This window comes from Tamandua tetradactyla, chromosome 7 (genome assembly GCF_023851605.1).
Source record: "Tamandua tetradactyla isolate mTamTet1 chromosome 7, mTamTet1.pri, whole genome shotgun sequence".
In the NCBI taxonomy this organism is placed as follows: domain Eukaryota; kingdom Metazoa; phylum Chordata; class Mammalia; order Pilosa; family Myrmecophagidae; genus Tamandua; species Tamandua tetradactyla.
In genome coordinates this window covers 6,358,239-6,379,212 of record NC_135333.1, presented here as the reverse complement: position 1 = coordinate 6,379,212, position 20,974 = coordinate 6,358,239, and the positions used below count along the sequence as shown (strand labels likewise).

Sequence of the window (20,974 nt, the reverse complement as noted above, 5' to 3'; positions counted from 1 at the left end):
GGAGAGAATTCCATCTTAAAAACAGTGAGTCTGCCATTCCAGGGACATGGAGTGTGTCCCCACCTATTGAAGAAAAGCTACAATTCTTGAACAGCTATTGCAGTCTGGCCTTTAACCTAAATCAGGTATCATACGCATTTGACTTATGTGGCCTCTGAGTCCAGAAACGTTAAGCAACCTATCAAGACAAAACAGCTAGGGGTGCAGGGGTAGTTCAGTGGTAGAATTCTCACCTGCCATGTGGGAGACCCAGGTTAGATTCCCGGTCCATGCACTTCCCCAAAAAGCACACAAACAAAATTCAACAAATGGTGCTGCAATAACAGGATACTCACATGGAAAAAATAATGAAATATGATCCCGCCATACAACATACAAAAAAAAAAAAGACAACACAGCCAGTATGTTGGGACTCCAGGTTTGATCTGTCAAATGCTGTTTCCATTTCACTCTTTTGCCCCTTTTCACTGGTAAGGTAGCTGGCAGTACCCCACGCAGAGGGCATTTCATGGGGATAACCAGTTGTCTTAGGAAAGACATGAAGAATTGCTAAAAACGAAGAAGTCGCATAACTGTATGTCTTCTGCCACCTATTTTGTATACCAAAGATGTGTATCGGCACAGAAGGAAGGTGTAGACACAAGAAGTGCTTAACAGTGGTTCTATCTGGGGAGGGTGATGATGGTGATGGCGGTGGGGTTAGCGAGAACCTGCTTTTTACTGTCATGGGAATGTTTTACTGTAAGCATGCACTACTTTTACAATTAAAAGAATTTCTAGTGGACAGAGAGATGGGGAAAGACCTTCCCCCTATTGCAGAACCTTGAATACGGGAAGTTCCCCGTCCCCCTTCACAATTGCGGTGACTGTGGAGTAATCGCAGCCTCCGGGTAGAATCCCTGTGGTGTGCTCCACTTGCAGGGGTGGGGGTGGGGAGGCAGATGCACACCCCACACGGCTCAGGGACCAAGCCTCTGCCTGTCATGCCCCAGGGTCCCATCTGCTAGGCTGATGGAGTGCGGTAGCCATAGCTGCCACCTCCCAAGATTAGGCTGTAATTGTCCCTCTAGGGTCACAGGCACCTTACCTCATCTCCGGGCCACTTCACCCATGCTTGCTGAAGGCCTTGCAGTAGTAGTTCCCGTTTGGGGACAAAGATACAATGCGAAAGTGACAAAGAGGAAGCTGTGGTTGTGACAGTAAGAGTGGGGTGTGGGGAGGGCCATCTGCCCCCCATCTAGGGACGGAATGCACCCATGAAAATGCCTCAGCAGGACAGGAAATACCCCTAACAGTGCCTCAGGGGTCCTTGGGGCCCAGGGAGTAAGTGAGCACTCTGACTCCTCCTTCTCCCATCTGCTGTAACCCTACACCTTCTCCACACCCTGCTGCACCCTGCCCTATTCTTTAGCAGACCATTTCTCATGCACCATTGAAATGCTCTATTTCTTTGTCCATTTCCCAAACTGGCCTGTGAGTGTTTTGAAGGAGTAAATTCATCTTTGCTTTCCTAATGCCTAGTATCACGTATGGTGCATAGTAGGAACTCCATGAATATTGGATGGATGGGTGGGTGGGTGGATGGATGGATGGATGGGTGGGTGGGTGGATGGATGGGTGGGTGGGTGGATGGATCGGTGGATGGGGGGGCAGGGGGTGGATGGGTGGATGGATGGGTGGATGGGGGGCGGGGGTTGGATGGGGGGGCGGGGGGTGGATGGGTGGATGGATGGGTGGATGGGGGGCGGGGGTTGGATGGGGGGGCGGGGGGTGGATGGGTGGATGGATGGATTCAACTCATGCAATGGAAGCTGAGATATTTCCACCCAAAAGAAGTGTCCCTCTAGCTTAAACTCTCCTCCATTGCCTAAGCATGGCTCCACACATCAGCCGGCTGCCCAGTGGGTGTGAGAAGAACAAGGCATATCCCAGTCGCACCTCTAGGAACACGTACACACACAAGCACACATGTGAGACACCAAACACCTGTCCTGAGAGGAGAGCAGGGCCCCTCGAACTCTATCTGGCACATGGAAGGCACAGAGCAGCAAGCATAACCTTCCTCTATCATAGCTACCATCAAATATTTGCCAGGCAAATGTCTTCTCTGGGCCAGACTTCCTACTGGGGACTCAGGGCATAGAAGTGCAACAAGTCAACCTGCTCTATGTCCTGTCATTGTACCGTGACTAGGAGGCCACAGGAAGCCTGTGAACTCTAGCAAGCTGCGTTCTAAAATACTTGCATCTCTTTAGCAAATGAGGGTAGCTATTTACAGCTGTTCCTGCTTCCCCATGTAAACTTCTGCTTTCACTGTCTCTGGGATTTTCAAGGGATACTCTTTAGTGGGCTGGCTCTTGGGACAGAGAACAAGACTCTGCTCTGCCCAGACCTTGGCCTGTGCTAAAATTTGCCAGCACCTGAAGGGCCAAACCTGTGAACTTGGGCAATCCTTTGCCTTTGGATAGCGGGGCTGGGACTGGGGAGGTATGATGCAGGGAACTGTTACCTTTTGAGTATAAACCTTTCTGTATTAATGGGCTTTTAAAACTAGGCACGTATATTGCTTGGCTTAAATGTTTAAGTCAGAGTAAAATAAAACACAAAATCAAAGGTTCCATTTTGGGGATGGATGTAGGGTTGTGCTGATCCAAAGGGCCCCTGGGGCAAAGACCCACATGGAAGCATCCACCAGCCAGCAGGAGAGGCTCTAACAGAGAAGAAACTGCCAAGTCTCCACTGTTCTGGGAGAGGCAAGGCACACCGAGAGACTCCAGTGACCTCAGAAGAAGCAATACAGAGGCTCAAAGAAAATTCGGACAGCAGCACTCAGGACTGATGGGCGCAGACAGCTCCTGGCTTCCTGTGGAGCACCCTCTGCCTCTCGCCACTCAGTTCTCCATTCTCCTCTCTTTCAACCGCTCACCCGTGGTTTCTGCCCTACCAAGCTTCCACCCGTTCCCTTGGATCCTCTGTCTTACTGATCTAATTAACAGGGCCTGAGAGGGGGTGGGAGTGAAGCTCGGGGAGGGTCACGGCTACTCTGGGCAGCTGGAGCCAGGGGTGGGTGGCTCGGGGCAAGTGGACAGTCCTCCAGTGATGCAAGTGTCCCTGGCAGAACACTCAGAAAGCTTCTCCCAGTGATGGCTTTAGGGAGGCTGGTAATGGGTTTGATCATTGTAAATAAGTGGTTTTGACGTGGTTAATTGGATTGCTCACTGATGGGTGTTGTTGGAATATTCTAATGCAATGATTTCCTTGGTTGTACAAGTGGAATGGGTTAAAGTGTGACCTTCGGGATCAACATGTGCCATCAAGGACCATGGTTAGAAGAGGCCACTTTGGTCTTGTAAGGACTGGTGATGGGTGAGGGTGGCTGAGAAGACCCCCGTCCACGCATTTTGGGCATTGCAGACGAAGACAGCCCTTGGCAGCTTGGGCCTTCCCCAGATGCATGACTGCTCAGGGAGGGTGTGGGGACCCAGGGGCTGGAGGCAAGACCTCTGCTAGGACATGGTTGCCTCCCAGGCTCTCCTTACCACTTTCTACAGGGACTCCATAAATGGAAAACAAATGAGGCCACAGGTCCAGCTGCACCCATACACCTTATCATGGAAGGGAGATAAATACAATAGATGAAACAGAACACCTACGAGGAAGCCCTGGTTGGCCCTTGGGATTTGGGAACTTACTATGTGGCTCCTACCTATTTGCTGGGGTTTCTTTTGTTTCTGGGGCAGATGCTTGTGCCCTCGGCAGAAACAGATGGTTCTGTTCATCTGCAAATGAAATATTTTGCCCAGAGGTAAATCAATTTTTGTTATTTCAAGACAAAGTATTCAGTTCAATGAATATAAATATTTCATACCTCTCCTCTTTCGCAAAAAGAAATTGAGATAGCTGCTCTCTTAGGGAAAACTGACATTCATAGGGTGAGGAGTCCTATGTTCTGGAATATAGGACTTTCTTCGAAAGGCTTTGTGATCATTTTCACATTAGGTGCCCTTGACCCTAGCCTGAAAGGGAAAGTGGTAAAAAATGAAATGAAACCACTGAAGCAAAGCAAACTGCACCAGAGTGAACTTGGGGTGTCTGAAGAGTGGGGAGAGAAAGGACCACATCGGGCATCTCTCCCCAGTGACCCTGTGGCTCTTGGGCGAAGAGCAGATCACTGAATTCCCCCCTCAAAGGCCAGAGGCTGGTCATCCTATTTGGAATCCATTTTTACGAAGTATGTAGTCAGGTTTTCAGATCAGCCAGCTACAAGCTTAATCCTTAAATATTTTGATTTCCTAAACTCTTCTGCCATTGGATATCCCCTGGGGACACTACTGTGGAATTATCCCTATATATATATATATTTTGTATACTGTATGGCGGGGTCACAGTTCATTATTTTTCCGTGTGAGTAGCCTGTTATTGCAGCACCATTTATTGAATTTTTGTTTGTTTTGCTTATTTGCATGTTTTTTAGGAAGTGTATGAACCCAGAATTGAACCTGGGTCTCCAGAATGGTAGGTGAGAATTCTACCACTGAACTACTCTTCCCTATATTTTTAAAAGCAAGATGTTGTTTTTCAAATCTGGAGTGTTAGCAAAGAAGAAACTGACCTCCTCTCCTGGAGCAGGGTGTCATCAGCTCATTGTTAACACGTCCTTTGAAAGCACAGAAGAACAACATAAGGGAATTAGGAATTTTAGCATGGACTTAATTAGTGATTAGATTCTTTTTACCATCTTATTTTACTCCTTTACTACTTAAAGATCCACCCAATGATTATGCATTACGGACAAGCTTTCATGGTTATCAAATCCCCTTAAAATCCATTACTAACAGTTCAAGAATATGAGAAAGCACCCACATGCTCTGGCTATGCTGAATAGGAGGAACCTGACATCTACAATTTTGCTCTCTGTATAGTTTTATATAGGCCAATTAGTGGGGAGCCTCAGCTGGCATCAAACACACTGCTCAGCAGGAAACATAACACAAACAGGAAGGCTTATCGCACAGATGGGTTCTACTGATCACTTGGCTTCTGCTAATACTGAGTAAAAACTATTGCTGGGACAATTTCACTTCTTGATAAGTGAATTCCAATGAGGCAGTTTGTACAGCAACTATAAATTTTGCTTATAACTAGGCTTCATGGAATATGTGATGGTTAATCTCATGTGGCAACTTGGCAAGTTTATGGTGTCCACTTGTTTGGTCAAGCACTGGCCTGTTTGTTGCTGTAAGAGTATTTCAGAGGGGATTTGCATCTACGGTCAGTGGATTGCATCTGCAATCAACAAAGGAGATTGCCTTCAGCAATGTGGGTAACTTCCTCATCCCATTGACGGAGTCTTAAAAACCAGGGTTTCAGCTGTCAGAAGAATTTCTCCCTCAATTTCAACACTGACTCTTGTCAGGATTTCCAGCCAGCCAACTTCCACTGGGGAATCTGGACTAAGGATTTCAACATTACCTATATGGGAATTTCCAGTTCACAGCCTACTCGTCGGCATTTGGACTTATCAGCACCAAGGAGCATGTGAGCCATTTCCTTATAATGAATTACTTCATCTATATAGGTGTATGTGTGTTTCTCTGGCTCTATTTTTCTAGAGAACACTGACTAGTATAGAACAGTAAAAGCAACACAGGATCTGGGGTCAGAAGACATAGGTTTGAGCCCTGACTTTACCTATTAACCAGCTGTATCACTCAGCCATTCTGGAAATGGGGAACCAAAACACTGATGGGCATTCCCATGGAAAAGCAGCTAACAGGGTGTTGGGCATATGTTATGCCCTTAATAAATGTCCACTTTATCAAGCTCATGCAGATGGTTATCATTGGAAAGTAGCCGACAAATAGTATTTTTCTACTACCTGCTTGAAGTAAGTTCCAATACCCTTTTGTTTAGGAATTTCTCCCAGTAACCATCACCTGGTTCTAGAAGGCAGTAGAGACACACCTATTCAAAACTGGAAGTAGTCCAAAGTTACCAGACACAGGGTGCAGCCCTTTCAAATGAATACAGTGAGCAGTATAAAAACAGAAGGTGAGTTGAGCCCATTCTGTCAATTGCCGTATCCTGGGTCATGGAATTACCAGATGATCCATCGAAATGAAAAGGCCAAGTTTGTGGCAAAAGGATTCTTTCTTAACCAGGTCATGGAAGGTGTGGAGTCCCATGGTCTGGTCATGTTGCAATGAACTCTTGTGCAAGGCACATGTGTGTAACTTCCCCCAAACAAAAAGCTATTAAGAGACTTCTCTTCAGAGAGAAAATGGAACCCTAAACCTAGTATCGCCTAGGGTGAAAGTCTAGTCCACACACAAAAAACCCTGATGTACTTCCTGAAGAAGTGCATCAGGGGAAGAGCTGGAAGGGCCTGCAAATGAGGTGGGCCAAGGATGGGAGACTGGGAAGATTGGTTAAGGTGGGAAGAGATACCCAAAGGTCATGGACTCACCAGAAAATGTCCTTCATCCAGTGCTGCTGACAATACCAGGCACTTGTTACTATGCTGGCCTGGGTAGAAGAATGGCCCCAGTTCAAACCCTCTTTCTGTTCTTCTCTAGCTGTGTGTCCCCAGGCAATCTATTTAACCTCTCTGGGCCTCATTTTCCTCATCTGGAAAGTGCCTTTAATGGATGGAAAGGGCCAGGCACAATGAAGATATTTCATAAATAATATCTATCCTAATTACAACATTTAGCCTTTCAGCTAACCTAGAAAGTTGATCCCCTGGTAGAAATTTCAAAGATTGCCTGCTGTGTCTCAAACTTTAGCCTGCCTCAGAATCACCAGAAGGATTTCTGGGCTCTCCTTCCCAGAGGTACTGCTTCAGTTGTTCTGGGATGGGCCCCAGGGAATTTGCATTTCTAACACATCCTCAGGTGATGCTGATGGCTGCTGGTCAGGGAACCACACTTTGAGAATCCCTGTGCTACTTTAAAATACTCACCTTACAGATGAGAATACTGAGGTTCAGAGTGGCAGGCTACTGGCCCAAGGTTAATAGAGTCTAAGTTTCCCAGTTCCTGTTCCAGGCCAAGATCGGGAGACCCAAAGTGGGGGATGGGAGTCCGAGAGCCAGGCACCCAGCGAGAACGTCAGCATGTGAGAGGTGAGACCCCTGGCCCAGAGCCAGAGGAGGTGACCACAAGGTCCAGCAATAGGAACGAGCTTCAAAGAGAGCAAACCGAGTCTGTGCACAGGAAGAGAACTGGCCTCAGTGAGGACTTGAGCCATAAGAGCCCACCAGAAGCATGCATGCATGTGTGTGTGTGTGTGTGTGTGTGTGTGTGTGTGCATAGCTTGCACATGTGTGTGTATGCGCATGTGCATGGGCCATGGAGCAGAAAGGGGGTGCCCTGCAGGAAACCCAGCAATTCCAGACAACTCTTGATAGGCTGCCTAGCCTGTAAGAAATCTAACTTTCCTTCCTGCTTACTTCCTGGTTTGTGAAGATTTATGAAGAGGCTGAAAAGCTGCATCATCTGGCAGGTTGAGATGATTCGTGGGTCTCAGGATTTGAGACAAATTCCTCTCCCGAGTCCACACAGTGTCCAGCCTCCACCCCGGCTGTCGGTCCCTCTGAGTGCCATCATGTGGCAACGCTGCCTTTACAAGGCCACCCTCACCGAGGTTCCCTGACCTGAAGAAAAACAATTTAAGAAATCTGGCTCTCATCCAAGGGCGATGCCAGTTTTGTTCTCATTGGCCCCCTCCGGCTTGACCGAATTCATTTTTAGCCCTCCTCTCACATTATGATCCTTTCTGTGTCCCTTAAAAAATGATTCTCCATTTTTAAAAGCTAGGAAAGATATTTTCGAGACTTTTTCTAGTTAGGCCCGTTCTTTTGTAGTGAAAGAACTGTTTGTGGGTTTGTAGGGGGATGTAGCAATAGGCTATTTCAGGGCCTCTAAAAGGCATGTTTTCCATTTGGAATGGATTTATTACTTAATAGGCTATCCTTTACAGGAACAGAACAAAGACTGACACAATCTCAACTGCTGGCTGTTCTCAAAATAAGACAGACTTATTTTGCTTCTAGGCGCAGCAAGCACAATAGAAGGGGGCGAGGTGCACACAGAGTTTTAGTTTGGGCTGATGAGCCCTGAGCGACAGTGGCTAAGGAGCTGCAAGTTCTTATGGTAGTGAGATTCAGGTGTCAACTTGGCCAGGTGAAGGTGCCTAGTTATATTACTGTGGACATGAGCCCATGGCATGTGAACCTCATCTGGTGCTGATTGTATCTGCAGTCAGCTAGGAGGCGTGCCTGTTGCAATGAATGATGTTTGACTTAATTGGCTGGTGCTTAAATGAGAGACAACATAGTACAGCCCAAGCAGCTCAGCATACCTCATCTCAGCACTCGCAGCTCAGCCTAGGCCTTTGGAGATGCAGAAAGAAAACTGGAGAGAAGGTCAGCAGAGATCACCCTGTGCCTTCCCACGTGAGAAAGAACCTCAGTTGACAGCTTCCTTTCCTCTGAAGAACTATATGCTAACTAAATAGATTCCCTTTTATTGAGAGCCAATCCGTCTCTGGTGTGTTGCATTCCAGCAGCTAGCAAACTAGAACAGTTCTCATGAGGGTGGAAGTGACAGGCTGCCAGCTGTGAACACCTCAGGAGGCGAGTACAGGGCCCTCTCCGTAGTTTGCACTCAGTATATGTGTGTTAAATGAAAAACCAATTGAATGAATGATAAAATACGATTTCAAGGCAGGAAAGAGAGGTCTGAAGATGATAGGAGAGGTGTTGTTTCCCACTTCTTTCCTCAGGGGTCGCTGTGGCAGAGACATTGCCTTGAATTAAAGCTTTTAGTGTGAGTACACATAGGCCCACCTCAAATGAGCACTCATTGTATGCAGATCACGAGGAGAAAATAAAATCCTGCTTTGATGTTACATGAAAGAACCATAATTGCAACCTTAAAAATAAGGAAAAAGATGTGGAGGGAACTTGAAAGAAAAGTCATTGTATTGGGCTTGTGGGATTATGGCTACTTGCTTTCTCTCTTCCTCAGTATCTATAATGTTCCTTTTTGCTTTTTATAGCAAAATAGCTCTTCAGAGAGTTAATCCTCCGCTGGTATGATCCCAGCAGTCAGCCTGGGATAGAGATGCCTTTCCTAGAACCCTCATTTCCACCTCAGAGGATTGTGAGTGGGTCTCATTCCCAAAGAATGAATTGCAAAGCAGACCCGAGCCAGGCTTGGGGCAGAGCTGGCCTGTCTGTGGCACCACATTTGTCCACGGTGTGTTCTGCTCATTTGCCCCAAGAAGCCTGAAAACTGGGCTTTGTTTTTCCCTCCTCCTTAAGGTCTTTCACTCATTCATCAAATATTTCTAAAGCCCCCTTGTATGAACAATGAGCCATGCAAGGCCCTGGGAATACACCAGAATGAGTGCCAAGACCTAGGTTTTAGGCTGTAGCTTGCAGAGCAGATTTACAGTTAAACAGGAACCATGGGCTATTGGAGCTCTGGAAACGCTGAGCATCAAGGCAGGAAGGCTTCGCGGAGGAGATGACGTATATGAGGTGAGTCTCAAAAAAAGTCAGGAAGAGAAGTAGGCAAAGACTTTCAGCAAAGAAGAAACTATGTTTGCAAAAGAACAGAACAAGAAAGGTGTGGAGGTTTCAGAAGGCATGAAGGGTAGTGCATGTTATTTAAAGGAAGGGGCTATGAGGATGTCAGCCAGCGGGGAGCCACAGGTGCAAGAGGGGCGGGGCAAATGAAGAAGGTTGTGGTCAGACTTTGAAGGGCCTGGTCTGCTGTGCTAAGAGGATGTGATTATCCTGCAGGATCTAAGAGTCTTAAGGCAGAGCAAGGCCTGCTCAGAAGGGTTTTCCAGCAAGAGGAGTCTAGGGGCTGAGAGTAGAGTAGGGTGGCAGGACCAGGGGGTCAGAAGAGCAGTGAGGAGAGTGATCAGAGGACCCAGCAGTGGGCATGGAGATGGGGAGTAGATTGAAAAGACATTTCCGGTATGAACTGTACCCATTGAGTCTGTATGACTTGCAGATCAGTTGGATGGGAGGGTGGGGGTGGGAAAGCCAAGCAGCCAAGGATCCATCAGTCCCTAGCCAGCCATCTCCCCTCATCTTTCCTCCACCAGCACCAAGCTCTGGGTGTTGATCAATTCCCTGGCTTTTGGCTCTAAGTTGTTAGAAAGAACGCCTTATGTGAATGCGTTAGTTAGATTCAGTTGTCAACTTGGCCAGGTGAGCATACATAGTCCTGTTGCTGCAGACATAAGCCAACGGTATGTGAACCTCATCCGTTGCTAATTAGATCTGCAGTCAGCTAGGAGGCATGTCTGCTGCAATGAGTGACGTTTGACTTAATTGGCTGGTGCTTAAATGAGAGAACGCCAAGTAGCAAAGCCTAAGCAGCTCGGCATTTCTCATCTCAGCACTCGCAGCTCAGCCCAGGCCTTTGGAGATGCAGAAAGAAGTCACCCCGGGGAAAGTTGTTGGAACCCAGAGGCCTGGAGAGAAGGCCAGCAGAGACCATCCTGTGCCTTCCACGTAAGAAAGAACCTCAGTGGAAAGTTAGCTGCCTTTCCTCTGAAGAACCAACAAAATAAATCCCCTTTTATTAAAAGCCAATCCATCTCTGGTGTGTTGCATTCCAGCAGCTAGCAAACTAGAACAGTGAAGGAGAGCAAACACTCATCCGATAGTGGAGAAGAAAAGAATTTATTCATGATCTTGCAAGAGTGGGCGCCTAGCCAAACACGAAATGGTAGCTGGCATGACAAACAGTAGAACGCCACAACAATGATACCTACCCCTAGCCCGCAACCTCCTTCCCTGTTTCTCCGCTGATGAGATACTCCAGAGGTTACAGCCAATCCGCATAACTAACTCATTTGAACTTCCCACCGAAGATCCCCTCTTTGATTATGCTTTACATTTTAATGACCACGGCCATTGAGGGTTTGGTGACAGTCCTAGGCTTGCATCAGAGGCCCTCCCCTTTCCCTGCCTGTGTCACCTTGGCTGAAAGCTAAACTTAGCTTGATTCTTACATTTTCAATGCCATATCCAACACCCTCCCACCCCAGTAACCTTCCCCAGACACTCCCTCATCCAATCACGGTTCTTTCTTCAATAACTCGCCATAGCCTTGCAGGAATTATCAACTAGAAGTGAAACTCTTCTTCTTGCCAATGCAATCTAGGGCCACCCTCTTTTTCAAGCATCTCTCTCAAAATGTCCTGGTAGGACCATAACCCCGTCCCACAGGATACGTCTCTTCTATCTCCTCATTGATCCTTCCATTTCTGCAGTTGACACCTTGGTTTCACAGGGTCCATCTCTGGCCGGCCTCTCTCCCGATGTGTGAACAGACTACATCCTTCAAGTCTCAGCTTCAGGTTCAGCTCCTCCTTGAAGCTCCTCCTCACCAAGATCCCTCAGGAAGAGCTCTCCCTCTTCTGATTCCCATGGCATTTACTTTGACACTCTGTGACATCTGTTTTGCACTATTTTCATGTTTTGAGCCTGTGTCACATCTTTTGAAATACGGAGTGAGCTCTCTGTGGGAGAGAAAGCATGGTTTCAACTTTTTTCTATCCCTCACAAAGGCGAGCATAATGCTCCCTGCATAATAGGACTCAACAAATGATTGATTGATTGTCAATCTATCAGTTAGGGGTTTTGTAGCACCTGTGGCTCCACTGTCATCAGTGTTATTAACGGATGTGCCAGGAACTTGTGACATCAGGCAAGTCACTTTACACCTCTGGATTTTCATTTCCTCATGGGTAAAATGGCAAAGTTAGATGAATCTGTGGTTTTTAAGTTCTCTTCACCTTTGATCATCAATGAACCCACCATTCAAATGTGGACCTGTTCATAGGCAACAGATAAAAGTGAAGCTGCCAGAACCCACTCCACAACCTCCTCCCATTTTCCATTTACAGTAGATGCAGGAAAGGTTTGACAACTCCCAGACGGGGTGGTTCCTTTGAAAGTAAACTTCCAAGACTCCAACACCTCCCCAGTTCTAGGATGGCTGAGATGACCAGTTTGCTGACCCTGGGCTTGGGCGCAGTTTACATCCGAACAAGGCTCTGTCCATGTCTAGACTATTACAGAGAAGCAGTTACTGAAAAATTTCCCAAGAAAACCAAAGCTAGGGTTTGGTTTCCACTTAGATTGAGCAACTTCCTTCTAGGGTACTCAGCTTCCTCAACAAAGCCTTCTCTTTCAACACAGGAGGTCCAATAACACACAGGGCTTGTGATTGCACATTTAACATAAACATATAAATGCACCTTGAGCAGGAAGCCGGATCTGTGGTTATTCGCTCTGGAGGGTGTGCTCACCTGGTTTGCTTGCCCACTTTAATATTCTTAAGAATCTGGAATGGGTCACAGTTCACGGGCAGTGGGGGCAGGGGGCAGCTAAGGATATATTGTTAGATTTAAACTGCTGTGACCTCAGTCCCAGAACACATTTCCCATTTCACTGGTTGTCACCTAAAAATAATTTAAACACTCATGAAGGCGTTTGGATGCTTTCATTACCTGAAGCATCCCTTTTCAAGTTTCGTCTCCTCTGAGAGCTCTCTGAGCCCCTGTCCCGCCCCAACCTGGTCACCCAGAGGGCTTCACGCCACACCCAGCAGCTGCAGCTGGACACTGGGTGACTCACGCCCCCCCGCCCCCAGTCTCTGAAGAGAAGCAAGAAACATTCCTAGTCAGCTAAACTGATTGCATCAAAGAAGCCCAATTCTTTGCATTCATTTTCCTCTGACCTGACCCTTGCTAGGTCTGGATTAGTTTTGATTGTTGGGCTGCAGGAGCTGTTTTCAGATTTCCCAACCATTTCTTGCACTTCTTGGTCATCATTTTCTCAAAAAGCTTTCATTTCCAGGTTGCAATTTTCTTTCTGTCACACTCTCATTCTCTTTCTCTCTCTCTCTCTCTCTCTCTCTCTCTCTCTCACACACACACACACACACACACACACACAAATAAATTCCAACTTCCTAAAGAATCAACAAATTGTGGTCCTTTTAACAGCAGAATTCCTGTTCTCTCTTCTGGCATGGTTGTTATAGGGTCTTGTGGAAACTGTACCTTCCCCCAAAAACAGCTTTTCAGAATGGTAAGTAGCTAGCATGGCCAGGCAGAGTGCCATTGTATTAAATAGGGTTATATACAATGATTCCTGTGGGGGATTCAGGTCTCAGACTAAAAGTCCCTTGAAGGAAGGGAGGGAGAGAGGGAAGAAGGAAGGAAGGAAGGAAAGAAGGAAAAAGAAAGAAGGAGGGAGGGAAGAGAAGGAAGGAGGAAAGGGAGAGATAAGTTGCAGGCATCTTGACCTTTTATTCCTAAAAACAAGGACATTCTCTTATATAACCACAAAACAACTATCATATTCAGGAAATTGAATACCGATACAATACTATTGTCTAATGTACAGGTCCATTTTCAAATTTCACCAATGAATACAATCGTGCCTTTTAGAGAAATTGTTTTTTCCTGTTCCAGGATATGATCCAGAATCATTCAATGCTTTTAGTGGTTGTGTCACATTCATCTCCTTTCTGGGATGGTGCCTCAACCTTGCTTAGACTTTCATGCTGTGTTCCTTTTTGGAGAGTATGCAGTTGTTTGTAGAATGCCCCTCATTTGGCTTTTGACTCTGTTCCTCATCAGGTTAGGCACTTTTGGCACCAATGCTGCTTAGGTGGTGTCTCTCAGGGTAGCACACCCAGAGGAGAATGATGTTAGCGCCAATCCTGTTCTCACACCTGTACCCAGTGCTTTCTAGAGCGGGTCTGAAAGCAGTGCAGTCCACGTTGCAGCTCTCCCAGAGTGCACCTGGAGGTTGGCCAACCACAACCTTCACGCCTGCTTCTTCTCCTTGCTACATCTCCCCCTCTGCTCCCCACCTGCAGGGCGGGGTCTGCTTCTCAGGCCTTCGTATATCACCCTCCCTTGTCGCTTCCTCTGCCTATCACAGAGGTTTACACAGCACACAGGCTTCATAAAACTTGGCAAATAGAAATACATGAAAAGTATATGATCTGAGGCGCTGGGCTTCTTCTCAGGAAAATACGGCCCCGACATCAGAGCCTTTGGGTAGGATTCCATTCTTGCTAATTGGGGTAGGGCCCCAATGAGCACAGATATTCTTTAGATATCCAGCTATCTAAGCTTATCCTAGCCTCTTACAAGTTTTGTTTTGCTCTTAAGTTGCCCCTTTCTATTGGGACTGATGAGAGGACAACACATCCATGCAATTGCCTTCCCTGGGACATCTCTTTCTCTTAAAGGCCCTGGGGAGGACCACGTTTTGCTGAAGCACATTGGAAAATGTGGTTCTGATGAAAAACCCTGTAGATTCTTCCTACTCAATATTATCTCAAAATGTCTGCTCTGCCCAGGGAATTATTTTGATTCTGTTCCCTGAGTCTGGAGGAAAGAAAAGAAGATTCAAGGGAAAGGACAAAAGGGAGAGCAGAGCAGAGACTTCCGACCTTCTCCACACCACAGCATGTTCTCGCAGTGCAGTGACATCAAAGGAGAAGGTGACCGGGGTCTCAGGCTGCCTGGAGGCCTGCACGGGGCACCAGAATCTCCCACTCCCGTTATATGAGGAAGTTCTAATTTAGAGAATACATAATTTTCTGTTACTTGATTTTTTTCCTGAAAGTCAGACGAGAGGAGTAGAAATTTATAAAGTCTAGTCGAGGTGGGAAAAGTTGTATTTAAAAATATGCTACAAATGATATACGAAAGGGGAATACAAATATACATATACACTTGATTATATGTTTTTTAAAGAGATTTAAAAAAAAAAAACCCAGTGGAAGTTTGTGGAGTTTTTTTTTTTGTGTGTGTGTGTGTTGTTATTTTTAGTAATGTTTACCTAGTATAAGGGAGGGAGAAAATAAGGTGGAGGAAATCTTATTTGGATCCTGAATCAAAGTGTTTTTTTTTTTTTTACTTTTTTTTTTTAATTAATTAAAAAAAGAATTAACAAAACAATTAGAAATCATTCCAATCTACATGTACAATCAGTAATTCTTAATAACATCACATAGTTGCATATTCATCATTTCTTAGTACATTTGCATCGATTTAGAAAAAGAAATAAAAAGACAACAGAATAAGAATTAAAACAATAATAGAAAGAAAAAAAACAAAAAAAACAAAAACAAAAAACCTATACCTCACATGCAGCTTCATTCAGTGTTTTAACATAATTGCATTACAATTGGGTAGTATTGTGCTGTCCATTTCTGAGTTTTTATATCCAGTCCCGTTGTACAGTCTGTATCCCTTCAGCTCCAATTATCCTTTCTCTTTTTTTTTTTTTTAATTAACGGAAAAAAAGAAATTAACCCAACATTTAGAGATCATACCATTCTACACATGCAAGCATTAATTCTTAACATCATCACATAGATGCATGATCATCATTTCTTAGTACATTTGCATTGGTTTAGAAGAACTAGCAACATAACCGAAAAAGATACAGAATGTTAATATAGAGAAAAAAAATAAAAGTAATAATAGTAAAATCAAAACAAAACAAAACATAACAAAACAAAAACCTATAGCTCAGATGCAGCTTCATTCAGTGTTTTAACATGATTACTTTACAATTAGGTATTATTGTGCTGTCCATTTTTGAGTTTTTGTATCTAGTCCTGTTGCACAGTCTGTATCCCTTCAGCTTCAATTACCCATTGTCTTACCCTGTTTCTAACTCCTGCTGAACTCTGTTACCAATGACATATTTCAAGTTTATTCTCGAATGTCCGTTCACATCAGTGGGACCATACAGTATTTGTCCTTTAGTTTTTGGCTGGATTCACTCAGCATAATATTCTCTAGGTCCATCCATGTTATTACATGGTTCATAAGTTTATCTTGTCTTAAAGCTGCATAATATTCCATCGTATGTATATACCACAGTTTGTTTAGCCACTCTTCTGTTGATGGAGATTTTGGCTGTTTCCAACTCTTTGCAATTGTAAATAACGCTGCTATAAACATTGGTGTGCAAATGTCCGTTTGTGTCTTTGCCCTTAAGTCCTTTGAGTAGATACCTAGCAATGGTATTGCTGGGTCATATGGCAATTCTATATTCAGCTTTTTGAGGAACCGCCAAACTGCTTTCCACAGTGGTTGCACCATTTGACATTCCCACCAACAGTGGATAAGTGTGCCTCTTTCTCCGCATCCTCTCCAGCACTTGTCATTTTCTGTTTTGTTGATAATGGCCATTCTGGTGGGTGTGAGATGATATCTCATTGTGGTTTTGATTTGCATTTCTCTAATGGCCAGGGACATTGAGCATCTCTTCATGTGCCTCTTGGCCATCCGTATTTCCTCTTCTGAGAGGTGTCTGTTCAAGTCTTTTTCCCATTTTGTAATTGGGTTGGCTGTCTTTTTGTTGTTGAGATGAACAATCTCTTTATAAATTCTGGATACTAGACCTTTATCTGATATATCATTTCCAAATATTGTCTCCCATTGTGAAGGCTGTCTTTCTACTTTCTTGATGAAGTTCTTTGATGCACAAAAGTGTTTAATTTTGAGGAGTTCCCATTTATTTATTTCCTTCTTCAGTGTTCTTGCTTTAGGATTAAGGTCCATAAAACCGCCTCCAGTTGTAAGATCCATAAGATATCTCCCTACATTTTCCTCTAACTGTTTTATGGTCTTAGACCTAATGTTTAGATCTTTGATCCATTTTGAGTTAACTTTTGTATAGGGTGTGAGAGATGGGTCTTCTTTCATTCTTTTGCATATGGATATCCAGTTCTCTAGGCACCATTTATTGAAGAGACTGCTCTGTCCCAGGTGAGTTGGCTTGACTGCCTTATCAAAGATCAAATGTCCATAGATGAGAGGGTCTATATCTGAGCACTCTATTCGATTCCATTGGTCGATATATCTATCTTTATGCCAATACCATGCTGTTTTGACCACTGTGGCTTCATAATATGCCTTAAAGTCAGGCAGCGCGAGACCTCCAGCTTCGTTTTTTTTCCTCAAGATGTTTTTAGCAATTCGGGGCACCCTGCCCTTCCAGATAAATTTGCTTATTGGTTTTTCTATTTCTGAAAAATAAGTTGTTGGGATTTTGATTGGTATTGCATTGAATCTGTAAATCAATTTAGGTAGGATTGACATCTTAACTATATTTAGTCTTCCAATCCATGAACACGGTATGCCCTTCCATCTATTTAGGTCTTCTGTGATTTCTTTTAGCAGTTTTTTGTAGTTTTCTTTATATAGGTTTTTTGTCTCTTTAGTTAAATTTATTCCTAGGTATTTTATTCTTTTAGGTGCAATTGTAAATGGGATTCGTTTCTTGATTTCCCCCTCAGCTTGTTCATTACTAGTGTATAGAAATGCTACAGATTTTTGAATGTTGATCTTGTAACCTGCTACTTTGCTGTACTCATTTATTAGCTCTAGTAGTTTTGTTGTGGATTTTTCCGGGTTTTCGATGTATAGTATCATATCGTCTGCAAACAGTGATAGTTTTACTTCTTCCTTTCCAATTTTGATGCCTTGTATTTCTTTTTCTTGTCTAATTGCTCTGGCTAGAACCTCCAACACAATGTTGAATAATAGTGGTGATAGTGGACATCCTTGTCTTGTTCCTGATCTTAGGGGGAAAGTTTTCAATTTTTCCCCACAAAGTGTTTTTTAAAACTATGACATTTATGACACAATTGGACATTTGGATACTGACTGGATATTTGATATTAAGAAATTATTGTTGAGTTTTAGATGTGATAATGATATTGTATTAGAGATATTTAACTATTTAATGATGAAATTATATATCTGGAGCAAGCAGTGGTTAAAGATATGGATGAAACAAGATTGGCATAAGCTAGTAACTGTTGGGTGATGGTTACATAGGGATTCGTTACATTAACGTTTGTTTTAATGCACATTTGAAATTTTCCACAATGAAAAGTTAAAGACAGGGGGTGCACTGGTGGTTCAGTGGTACAATGCTCTCCTTCCATGTGGGAGACCCAGGTTTGATTCCTGGACAGTGCATCACCACCCCCACCCCCCAACCCCCCCAAAAGTTAAGAACACGTAATTCAGTGGTAGAATTCTCACCTGCTGTACAGGAGACTTGGGTTAGATTCCCAGCCCATGCACTCAAAAGCAAAAACAAAAATATTCAACAAATGGTGCTGTGATAACGTGATATTCCCATGGAAAAGAATGAAAAGTGACCCCCACTACACAGCATACAAGGAAAAAATGTTAAAGAGAAAAAAACCCAAGTCAAGCCTGTGTTAATAATAATAAAAAGATGTGGCTCCAATTGTAACTGGCCCGTATTTTTACTTACTCTTTTCCCTTTCTTCTTTTATCCATTGCACAAGTCTCATTTCAGTTTTGTATTTCCTCCTGACTTCCTTTGCTTTATCTATGACATGATAATATGCGTACCTTCTATTTCTATTCTTCATATCACATACTCCTTGACCAAAATGTTTCTTGCTTTGACGTATTCTTTTCTATCAGATTGGCAGAGCTTAGAAAGGTTGTATGTTGGTTCTCAAACCAACATACCCTACATACCCTAGAAAAGTCATGTTCTTTTTCCTAGTCCAATCTTGTAGGGTAGACTCATTGGTTGGGCAGGATCTTTTTGATTGAGGTGTTTCCATGAAGATGTGATCCATCCAATTGCAGGTGGGACCCTTTGATTAGGTGGTTTCCATAGAGCTGTGTCTTAATCCATTCAAGGTGGCTCACGCACTGAAGTCCTTTAAGAATGAACCATCTTGGAAAAAGCATGAGAGCTGACACAGGTAGAGACATTTGGAGATGCATAATGAAATGTCCCCAGGAAAGGAGTTTGAAATCGGAAGCCAAAGAACCAGTCAAGTGTCTTCCCAGCTGACAGAGATGTTCTGGATGCTGTCGGCCTTTCTTGAGTTGAGGTATCTTTTTCTGGATGCCTTAGTTTGGACATTTTTATGGCCTTAGAACTATAAATTTGTAGCTTAACAAATATCCTTTACAAAAGCCAACCCATTTCTGGTATATTGAGTTCTGGCAGCATTAGCAAACTAAAACAGAATTTGGTGCCAGAGCAGTGGGGTGTGCAGTTTGCAAATACCAAACTGTTGGAATGGCTTTTTAATGGATGAAGGGAAGATTCTGGAAGAATTGTGAGGCGGTGAATAGGAAAGGCTGGGATTGCTTTGAATATACTGTTGATAGAGATATGGATTCTAAAGATACTTCTGAAAATTATGCATTTGTGTCATTGCAAACTGGGAAGAAGGTGATGCTTGTTTTAAAGTGGCAGAGAATTTGGCAAAATTAAGTCCTGGTATTGGATGGAAGACAGAATTTGAAAGTGATAAACTTGGATATTCAGCAGTTTAGATTTCCAAACTAAATGTGGAAAATGCAGCCTGACTGCTCCTTGCAGCTTGTAGTAAATGTGACACAAAGAGATAGGCTTTGAATTGAACTCTCAGGTGTAAAGAAACCAGAAATTGATGGTCTGGAAAATTCTGGGCTTCCAGAAAGGGAGATCCCCCAAAATAATGCCCCACGTGAGGATTTAACAAAACATGGCACCAGTCAGCCATCTCAGAAAAAGCCAGGATTGAAAGTGGAGTTTTCCAGAAAGGATTTATGGAAGGTCCTATTGTCTGGTGGGTGTGAAAACTGACAAATTTCTTTCAAGACCTGTGTAAAAGCGACTCCCAGACTCCCAGTCTGGGTAAAATGGACAATGAAGAGATGAATTGAAGGAAAAATTACGTCAAAGACAGAATCATGGAAGGCAAGGGCTGAAGCTAAGAAATCTCAAGCCAAGAGAGCAGAACCACCCATGCCCTTGGAGAAGGTGAGCTTGCCCCGAAGGCAGAGGGTGGACCTTCCAACTCAATGTTCAGGAAAAGTCTCGGTGCCCCAGGCCTTAGAGAGGGTGGAGCACATTTCTTGGGGATTGGGGAGAGACTTGTTGCTGCTTGACACTAATGAAAATGTTTAGTGTGTGCCCTGGAGATGACAGAGAGCTTGGGTGCTGCCCCATGCTTAGAGATGGTGGAGCCAAGAAAAAGGTGGTCTCCCCAAAGTTCCCCAAGGTTGCAACCCTCACTCCAGTGTTTGGAGAGAATAGGGCTGCCCCTTAAGCCCTTAGAGAGCATAGGACTGCCCTCAGGATAAATGACTCTCAGGCTTTGAAATCTAATGGGGTTTGCCCTGCAGGTTTCTGGAACTGTTTGGGTCCTATGACCCTGAGTTCCTTCCAATTTCTCCCTATAGAAATGGAACATTTGTCCTATGACTGTCCCTCCTTTATATATGGGCAACAGATAACTTGTTCTGACTTTTATAGATCCAGAGCCAGAGGAGAATTTTTGCCTTAGGACAGACCATGCCTATAACTGACTTGATGAGATTTTGTACTGGTTTTGACTTTGTATTGTATTTATATTGTTACTGAAATGGTTTAAGGCTTTTGTGATATTATGATGAAATGAATATATTTTGTATATGGAAAAGACATGTCTTTCAGAAGCCCGAAGGGTGGATGTGCTGGTTTGAGGCTGTTGTATATCACATAAAAGCCACATTCCTCTCCTAGTCCAATCTTGTGGGGGCAGGTTTATTGGTTGGGTGAGATCTTTTTTATTACGTTGTTTCCATGGAAATGTGATTCACCCAGATGTGTGTGGGACCTTTTGATTAGGTGGTTTCCATGGAGATATTTCTTCACCCATTCAAGGTGGGTGGCTTACTGGAGTGCTTTAAGGGGAACCATTTTGGAAACAGCTTGAAAGCTGACACAGACCCAGACATTTGGAGATGCAAAAGGAACCAGAAACCAGATGTCAAAGGACCAGCAGGTGCCAACCAAGTACCTTCCCAGCTGACAGAGGTGTTCCAGATGCCATTGGCCTTTCTTAAGTCAAGGTATCTTTCTCTGGATGCCTTGGTTTTA

At 44.1% G+C, this 20,974-nt stretch overlaps 1 long non-coding RNA gene across 1 annotated transcript in view; it reads right to left on the bottom strand.

Annotated features, from left to right (window-relative positions):
- Positions 1-1,124, bottom strand: part of LOC143690788 (uncharacterized) — a 40,736-nt gene extending 39,612 nt beyond the window's left edge. Inside the window, exon 1 of the long non-coding RNA XR_013179181.1 lies at positions 1,088-1,124. This is a non-coding gene — a long non-coding RNA (uncharacterized LOC143690788). The remainder of the gene's footprint in view (positions 1-1,087) is intronic.
- Positions 1,125-20,974: the final 19,850 nt, after the last annotated feature.